The sequence below is a fragment of the Narcine bancroftii genome, chromosome 5 (assembly GCF_036971445.1).
Source record: "Narcine bancroftii isolate sNarBan1 chromosome 5, sNarBan1.hap1, whole genome shotgun sequence".
Taxonomy (NCBI): domain Eukaryota; kingdom Metazoa; phylum Chordata; class Chondrichthyes; order Torpediniformes; family Narcinidae; genus Narcine; species Narcine bancroftii.
In genome coordinates, this window is record NC_091473.1 from 189,355,770 (window position 1) to 189,364,832 (window position 9,063).

A 9,063-nucleotide genomic window follows, 5' to 3' on the forward strand; every position below is an offset into this window, starting at 1 on the left:
ATTCTCTCTCCCTTCCATCATTCCCTCTCTCCCTCCTCGTTCCCCTTATTCTTTCCCTTGCTTCCTTTTTCTCTCTTTCCTCCCTCTTTTCTCCATATTGTCTCCCTCCACCCTCTTTTCCCCCTTTTTCTTCATATTCTCTCACTTTTCCTATCCATTCCCTTTCCTCCATATTTTCTCTCCCTCTCCCCTCCCTCACCCCCTCTCTTCTCCTCCCTCCTTTCTCTTCCCTTTTTTCTCCATATTCCCTCTCCGCTCCACTCTCCTTTGTCCTTCTTTTCCCCTTTTTCTCCACCTTCTCTCTCCCTTTTCCCCCTTCTCTCTCTCTCTCTCTCTCTCTCTCTCTCCTGCCCCAGTGGAGGATCAGGTTACAGGGATGTGAGAAAGATTACAGGAGGGTAATTTGAACAGAGTGGGCAAATGCACAGAGGACGCAGTCTGGTGTGGATTTAAAAAAAGATGATGCTGGAGAAACTCAACAGGACCAACAGTGTATTTTATGTTACATAACCAACATTTTGGGTTTGTGCCCTTCATCAAGGTATGGAAAAGTGTCGGCAGGCACCCAAACAAAATGGTGGGTGGGAGAGGGAGAGAGACAGGGGAAGGAGTCCACAGGTAGGATGTAAAAGGTGGATGGGGAGAGAAGGCACAGTAGCAGACAGGGAGGAGGAATGGTTCTGTGAATGAAGAGCTGGAGGAAAGCATTCTTTCTCTCTGATCTTTCCTCCAACTCTCTAGCCCCTTCCCTTTCCATTCACAGAGCCATCCCTCCAACCCTGGTTGCTGCTGTGCCCTCTCTCCCTTATCCACCTAATGCCCCCCTGCCTGTGGGACCGTGCTCCTCCCCTTGCCCCCCCTCACCATTTTATTCAAGAGCCCGCCGACTGTTTTCCATGACTTGATGAAGGGCACAAGTCCAAAACGTTGGTTATGTATCTATTTTTGCTACATAAAGTTCACTGACCTGCTGAGTTTCTTCAGCATCGTGTTGTTACTTTAACCTCGGTGTCTGCAGACTTTGGTGTTTTACGTCTGATGTGGATAAATGTGAGGGTTGACCGCTCTTGCATCAATGATACGAAGGCAGATTATTCCCTGAATGGTGACAAACTGGGGAACGGGGAGGTGCCTCAAGACCTGAGGGGGGAGGGGGGTCACAGTCACTGTTCCCTGTTCAGCTGTGCAAGCAGACACGTTTTGCAACCAACGCACAAAGGAAATTAATGCGCACAAAAGGTTAGTTACTAAAATAATGTAGTCATTAATAATTATACTTATTGTAAACAATCTCATAGCTCACTGTTTCTGTTAACTATTTAGTCGGTTAAACAAGTGGTTATTCATGCTTGTATTAAAACATGCCAATACCATTTTATTAGTCGTGAGAGATCGCCTGTGCCAAGATGATCTTGAAACAATTTCAAGTTTATATTTACACAAACATTCAGTGCCCACAGACTTGTCTCAGGAAAATCATTTGCACAACAGACGATTTTTGCGCACACAGACCACTAGAAGTGAGAGGGAATGTTGGTCACAGTGCATCTGTCATTGAAAGGTTAGAACACAGCTCCAGCAGGCAATGGAGAAAATGAACAGCACGTTGGCATCCTTCCTCAGAATCAGAAATTATTTATTGTCATGAACATCCCACAAAATTTGTTGTTTTGTGGCAGTGTAACAGTGCAAACATTTATATGAACCACATTTCAAATGCAGCGCAGTATTCATAATGAAGTACCTTAAATGCTGGTGTATAAGTTGCATCTTGAACATTCAAAACCTCACCACAAACTTGGGTTGCCAAGTATAAAATACGAACCGTAACAGCGAAGACCCAGCATTCCCCGCACCAAGTATAAAATACGAACCTCAACAGCGGGGTCCCTCCCCCGGTCTGTCTGTTGTTGGCATTGTACAGGCTTTAAATGGCCTGTTAAAGGAGCAGACCATGGTTCATTTTAAAATAGGCTAATAAAATTTAAACCTTTACTGCAGTGGTTCTCAACCATTTTCTTTCCACTCATATAGCACTTTAAGTAATTCCTAGGCCATCATTGCTCTGTGATTAGTAAGGAATTGCTTAAGGTGGGATGTGAGTGGAAAGGAAATCACACTGTTTTAGACCCAATTGTTATTGAATATTTTGTTTGAAAAAAATGGTCATTGACCCATTTCCTTTGGAGCTATGAAACCATGCACATAACGAGTCAATAAGGGATGAATTAAACAGTGTTTTCCAAACTTTTTCTTTCCACTCACATCCCACCTTAAGCAATCCCTTACTAATCACAGAGCACCGATGGCATAGGGAATACTTAAAGTGGGATGTGAGTGGAAAGAATTAGGTAGAGAACCACTGTTTTAATCGTCCCTCATTGACTCGTTATGTGCATGGGTAATTTGCATTTAAGGCATTGTTACAGCCTCATTCCACTGGTCAGTGGAGGATTGGTGAAGGATTATTTGGTCAGGAAGACTTGGGGTAGGTTTATACAGCGAGTATAGCTGAAAACCTACATTTTAGATGGAAATTCAGGGGTTGTCTTATAGAGTTGTCTTATACACTGGCATATACTGTACATAAAATAGTGCATGTAAAACGCAAAGTGTCTGGGGTTTCATTGTCCGTTCAGGAATATGATGGCGGAGGGGAAGAAGCTGTCCTTGTACCGCCGAGTGCTCGTCTTCAGGCTCCTGTACCTTTTTCCTGATGGTAGCGGTGGGAAGAGGCCATGGCCTGGGTGGTGGGAGACACAGCCTCATGTCGGAGTCCTCGATGGAGTGAAGTCTGGTGCCAGTGATGTCACGGGATGAGTTAACAACCCTCTGGAGCTTTTTCCCTGAGCATTGGCACCTCTGTACCAAGCAATGATGCAACCAGCCAGAATGCTCTCCATGGTACACCTGGAGAAGTTTTCGAGAGTCTTTGGTGATACACCAAATCTCCTCAAACTCATAACAAAGTATAGCCACTGGCGAGCCTTCAGACTTATTGTCAGAGTACATACATGACATCACATACAACCCTGAGATTCTTTTCCCCACAGGGCACTTATTGGTAGTGCACAACACATATCTATAATCAAATAGAGAAATGTAAACAAACTGACTGTGCAATACAGAGGGGGAAAAAAATCCAATAAAGTGCAAGAGTCTCTAAATGAGACTCTGAGTCTGATGGTGGAGGGGTGGCAGCTGTTCCTGATCCTGGTGGGTGCAAGACTTGTGGCACCGATACCTCTTTCCTGATGGCAGCAGCGAGAACAGAGCATGTGCTGGGTGGGGTTGACGATCGCTGCTGCTCTCCAATGGCAGCGCCCCCTGTAGATGTGCTCAATGCTGGGGAGAGTTTTGCCTGTGATGTCCTGGGCTGTGTCCACTTCCTTTTGCAAGGACTCTCCCACCGTGGGGAAAAACAAGCTTTTTACATCTACTCTGTCCACATCTTTCAACATTCAAAATATTTAAATGAGATGCCCCCCCCCCCCACCTCATTCTACTAAATTCCAACGAGTACCGGCCAAGAGCTGTCATTCTCGGATGTAGTGAACCTCCTTTGAACTCTCTCTAACTTCAGCGCATCCTTTCTTAAATGAGGAGCTCAAAGCTGCTCACGATACTCCAAGGGAGGTCTCACCAGGGCCTTAAAAAGCCTCAATGTCACATCCCTGCTCTTGTATTCCTCTTGAAATGAACGCCAGCGCTGAATTTGTATTCTTCCTCTGCGACTTTACCTTCAGGCCATCCTGCACGAGGACTCCTCAGTCCCTTTGCATCTGGGTATTTTTAATTTTCTCCCCATTTAGAAAACAGTCTGTACATTTATTTCCTCTATCAAAGTTCCTGACAGTCCACACCAACATTGTACTTCATTTGCCCCTTCTCTGCCCAGTCTCCTGTCCAAGTTCTTCTGCACCCTCCATGCTTCCTCCAAATGACCCACTCCTCCACCGACCTTTCTATCGTCCACAAACTTGCCCTCACAGCCATTCATCCCAGAATCCAAATCAGTAATGTACAACTTATAAAGAAGTGGCCCCAACCCCAACCCCTGTGGAACACCATTAGCGAAAGGCAGCCAATCAGAATCTGATCCTTGCATTCTAACTCTCTGCTGCCTGCCAATCAGCAACTCGTATGTTTCCTGAAATGCCATGGGCTCTTATCTCGTTAAGCAGCCTCATGTTCAGAACTTTGCCAAATGCTTTCTAGAAGTCCATATACGCATCTCCCTTATCCAGGATGCCTAAATCTGCAGATAGCACTGAACCCTATAGAGCGTATGCGCCACTTAATGTCCACGGTACATTCTGTGAAATTGGGCATTACATGATGTGGACATTGTGGCAACATCATATTATATACTTAGCAAAACTGTAAACTTATCATTTGTAAGTAGGGATCAGTGTGGGGATAGACACACAGCTGTGGGGAGAGAGCGTGGCAGTGGGATTAGTGTGGGGACCGAAACACAGCTGTGGGGTGAGAGCGTGGCACTGGGGTTAGTGTGGAGGCAAATACAGGACTGTCAGGAGAGAGCGGGACAGTGGGATCAGTGTGGGGACTGACACAGGGCTGTGGGGAGAGAGCGGGGCAGTTGGATTAGTTTGGGGACTGACACAGGGCTGAAAGGAGAGAGCGGGGCAGTTGGATCAGTGTGGGGACTGATACAGGGCTATGGGGAGAGAGCAGGGCAGTGGGATCAGTTTGGGGACTGATACAGGACTGTGGGGAGATGAATTCAATATTTATTTCAGTCAATACCTTGTTTACTTTCAAAAGGTTTTTTTCAGGATTTAAATAAGGTAGTGTGGGAGTTTTTATGGAAAGGTAAATTAGCTCGAGTGGCATTGTATAAACTTACATGGAAATAAGCGTTAAGTGGACTTCAGTTACCAAAATCATTATAAAGCGGCCCAATTGAAGTTTATTAGCAGGTTGATGGATCTAGATCAACCTCCTACCTGGGCTAAGGTGGAAGTGGCGTGTATTTCTGAGGTCAAGGTACCTGAATTTATATTTCGTTGGAACTTGAATTTGTTACAAGCATATAATATGCCGATATTGAAACATTTGTTAAAGATCTGGATTTTAAAAAATAGGGATTTGGAATCAAAAGATAAATTATCAATTTTAACTCCATTGTATAATAATATTTCTTTTTCAATGTTTAAAGAGTTGAGATTTTAAGAGTATAAAGGCAATATAGGATTGTTTTGAAGAGGGACAATTTCTTTCTTTTAATCAATTGAGAGAGAGAGATTTGATATATCTGTAAATTGTGTATTACCAACTTAGAGCCTTGGTAAAGGATAATTATGGTAGAGAGATTAATTTACCTACTTTGTCGAGATTTGAGTCTTTGATTTATTCTGTACCAAAGAAGGGTTATATTTCAGTTATGTATAATTTGTTACAAGATAATATGGATAAACCGGATTGGGAAAAATCTAAACTTAAATGGGAGAGAGATTTAGTGTTTATTTTTCCTGAAGATGATTGGGTGGATATGTGTCAGGACAATGTAATCAAATTGACTAATGTAAGATATGGAATGGTCAATTATAATTTTTTACATCAATTATATTTTACTCTGGAGAAACTGAAAGAATATGGGTTTAGTAATTCAGACTCATGTTTTAGATTTGATTCATGTATTGGAACTTTTTTACATGCTGTTTGGACTTGTGTTAAAGTTCAGCCATTTTGGCAAGGAATTAAAGTAGTTTTGAAAAAGTTATATAACTTTACATTACCGTTAGACCCAACAAGAAAATTGTTGGGTAATTTGATTTCGTTGAGGGGATTGGGTTTGGATAAAATTCAAATTGCTTTTGTATGTTTGATGTTATAAGTAGCGCGTAAATGTGTTGAAGGTACTTGGAAAGACAATACAGAGATCAATATACTACGTTGGCATAATGAATTGAAAGCATGTATTGTTATGGAAAAAAATTACCTATCATTACATGATAATTATTCCTTTTTTATTAGCAAATGGTCTCCATATTTGGAATATATGCATTTAGATATACTTTGAATTGTTCTCCACATTTATAATTTTTTTATATATATAATTTATATTTTTGGCTCCCCTTAAGGGAGCTGGCTGAAGGGGTGGGAGGGTGGGTTTGGGTTTTTTTTAATTTTATTTTTCTGTTTCTTTTTATTTTGAGGTTTTTTCTTGTTTTTATATATATATCTTTGTAAAATAAATTTTTGATGATTACTAGACTGTATGTTATGTTTTTTATATCGTTAAATAAACTTTGAAAAAAAAGGACTGTGGGGAGAGAGCGGGGCAGTGGGATCAGTATGGGGACTGATACAGGGCTGTGGGGAGAGCGAGGCAGTGGGATCAGTGTGGGGCAGATACAGGGCTGTGGGGAGAGAGTGGGTCAGTGGGATCAATGTGAGGACTGATACAGGGGTGTTGGGAGAGCAAGGCAGTGGGATCCGTGTGGGGATCGATACAGGGCTGTGGGGAGAGAGCGGGGCAGTGGGATCAGTATGGGGACTGATTCAGGGCTCTGGGGAGAGCAAGGCAGTGGGATCAGTGTGGGGACCGATACAGGGCTGTGCGAGAGAGCGGGGCAATGGGATCAGTTTCTGACCGCGGTTGACTGTGGACATCTGAAACCACAGATAAGGGGGGAACACAGCACCTCCAAGTACTCCTTAACCTCATCCTTTACAATCGACTCCAACATCTTCCCAACCACAGATGTCAGGCTGACCGATCCATAATTTCCTTCCTGCTGCCTCCCTCCCTTCTTCCAGCCCTCCAGCATCATGCAGGAATCAATTGGTTCCTGAAAGATCATTACCAATGTCTCCACAATCTCTACTGCTACCTCTTTCAAGACCCGAGAGCGCGATCCACCTGGACTGGGAGGCTTATCCACCCCGAGACCTTTCAGCTTTCTGACCACCTTCTGCCTTGCAATAGTGACTGCACCCACTTCCCTTCCCCAATACCCTTCACCATCCGGCACACGGCTTGTGTCTTCCGCAGTGATGCAAAATACTCATTTAGTTCCTCTGCTATCTCCTTGTCTCCCATTACCACTAGACAACAATTCTCAACAATTCATGTTATGAATGGCTGCTGCCGGCTGGACACTCCTCCCAAGACTGATCCTACCCCATAGCCTCTTGCATGCTCCCCATTCCATTCAATCAGTCATGGTTGACGGCTGTTCCAGTCTATAGTTATTAAAAGCCTGATAGTTTTCCAACTCCAGTTTTTTGTGATTATTGATGGTGCCTCAATTATATTAACTATATTTTTTAAAAGTACCTGAAACCTGAGAAGCTCAACATCGACCCCTCGATCGCCGGATGCCCCAAACACATCCCAACTCTGTCTGCATTTGTTTTGAAGACTTCCTGGCGGCAGCTGCAAATGTTATCACCACAGATGCTAACCGACTGAGATTACTCTTCTTGCGAGTCGGGCCCCGACTATTCCCAACAATCAGCGATGCCAGCTCATACCCAGTGGCTATGGAGATCCTGAATGCCCAGTGTCATAAGGAAGTAAATGAGGTCTATGCCAGCACCACCTGGTCACCAGAAAGCAACGACCCGGGGAATCAAGCTGACTGTAAGGGGCTGATTTCTGCTGATGGCAAATCTTTGTCTGCCTTATGGTCAACTGAAGGTAATTTCATGTAATAACCAGGCCGGCATAATTGGCGTGGCGGTTAGCACAGTGCCGTTACAGCACCAACAATCGGGACCAGGGTTGGTATCCCGCCCTGCCTGTATGGAGTTTCTATGTTCTCCCCGTGTCAGCGTGGATTTTCCCCGGGGGCTCTGGTGTCCTCCCGTCATTCAAAACGTGCTGGGGGGGGGGGGGGGTTGAAGGTTAATTGGGTGTAATTGTGCCACCCACTCTCAACCTCCCCACCACCTTAAGGAATCCCTTACTAACACCAGAGGACCTTTGCCATAGGCTTCCTACCAACCTCCAGAAACATACGCGGTTTGCAGGTTAACACAAGGATGCTGGAGGAACTTGTCAGGCCTCACAGCGCCCCTGGGAGGCGAAGATATATTTACCGAGATTTCAGGCCTGAGGCCTTCTTCAAGCTACGCGTTAAAAGCAGAGAGATGCATGCACAAACAGGACGAGGAACACTGACCAACAAACAGAAGGTGTTAACTGGATATGCATAAAAAGGACAAGAGAAAGGAGAGATGAGGATTGTGGGAGGGGAGGTTTGTGAATGCAGAACTAGGGGAAAGGGGAAGAAAGGGGGAAAGACAGAGACGTGCGGGTAGATGGGGAGAGAAAACACACACCAAAATGCAGGAGGAACTCAGGCAAACTTTCATCGTCCATAGGAGATAAAGATATATTGCCGACGGGACGGGGGACCAGCTGAGGAGTCGATCTCCACAGCTGAAATTGACACCCACAACAAAGCAGCAAGAGGAAAACACAGAAAATAACAAGAGTAAGAAAGAAGAGAGTAAAAAGAAATCAAAGAAACAACAGATGACCAACCCAGAGGAAGAAGACCAGGATCAAGGCACTTCTCGTAAAAATAAGACCAAAAATAAAACAAACAAACCAACAAGAAAACCGAAAGAGACAGAGGTAAAGGACACAGATCCTGGAGTGGACTCAGAAGAAGAAGAGGAAGAACACAGAGAAATGGAAGATGAAGGGAAGGGCAAGTACATGGATATTTTTTTTTAAAGAATATATGGAATCAGTAAAAGAATGGCAGTCACAAGAATCCAGTGAAATAAAAAGGAGAGTAAAAAGTACAGAAGAAAAAATGAATAGATTAGAGTTGATCAATGCAGATATAGGAAAAAGAGTGGACAAGGTGGAAGAACGAGAAACAGCCGTAGAAATGGAAGTAGATGACTTAAAAAAGAAATTAGAAGAATCTGATAAAAAAGTTAAAGTGACACAAGAGCTGTTAGCTCAGAAGATAGATATAATGGAAAATTATAATAGAAGAAACAATATAAAGATAGTGGGCCTTAAGGAAGATGAAAAAGGCAAAAATATGAAAGAATTTATAAAAGAATGGATCCCCA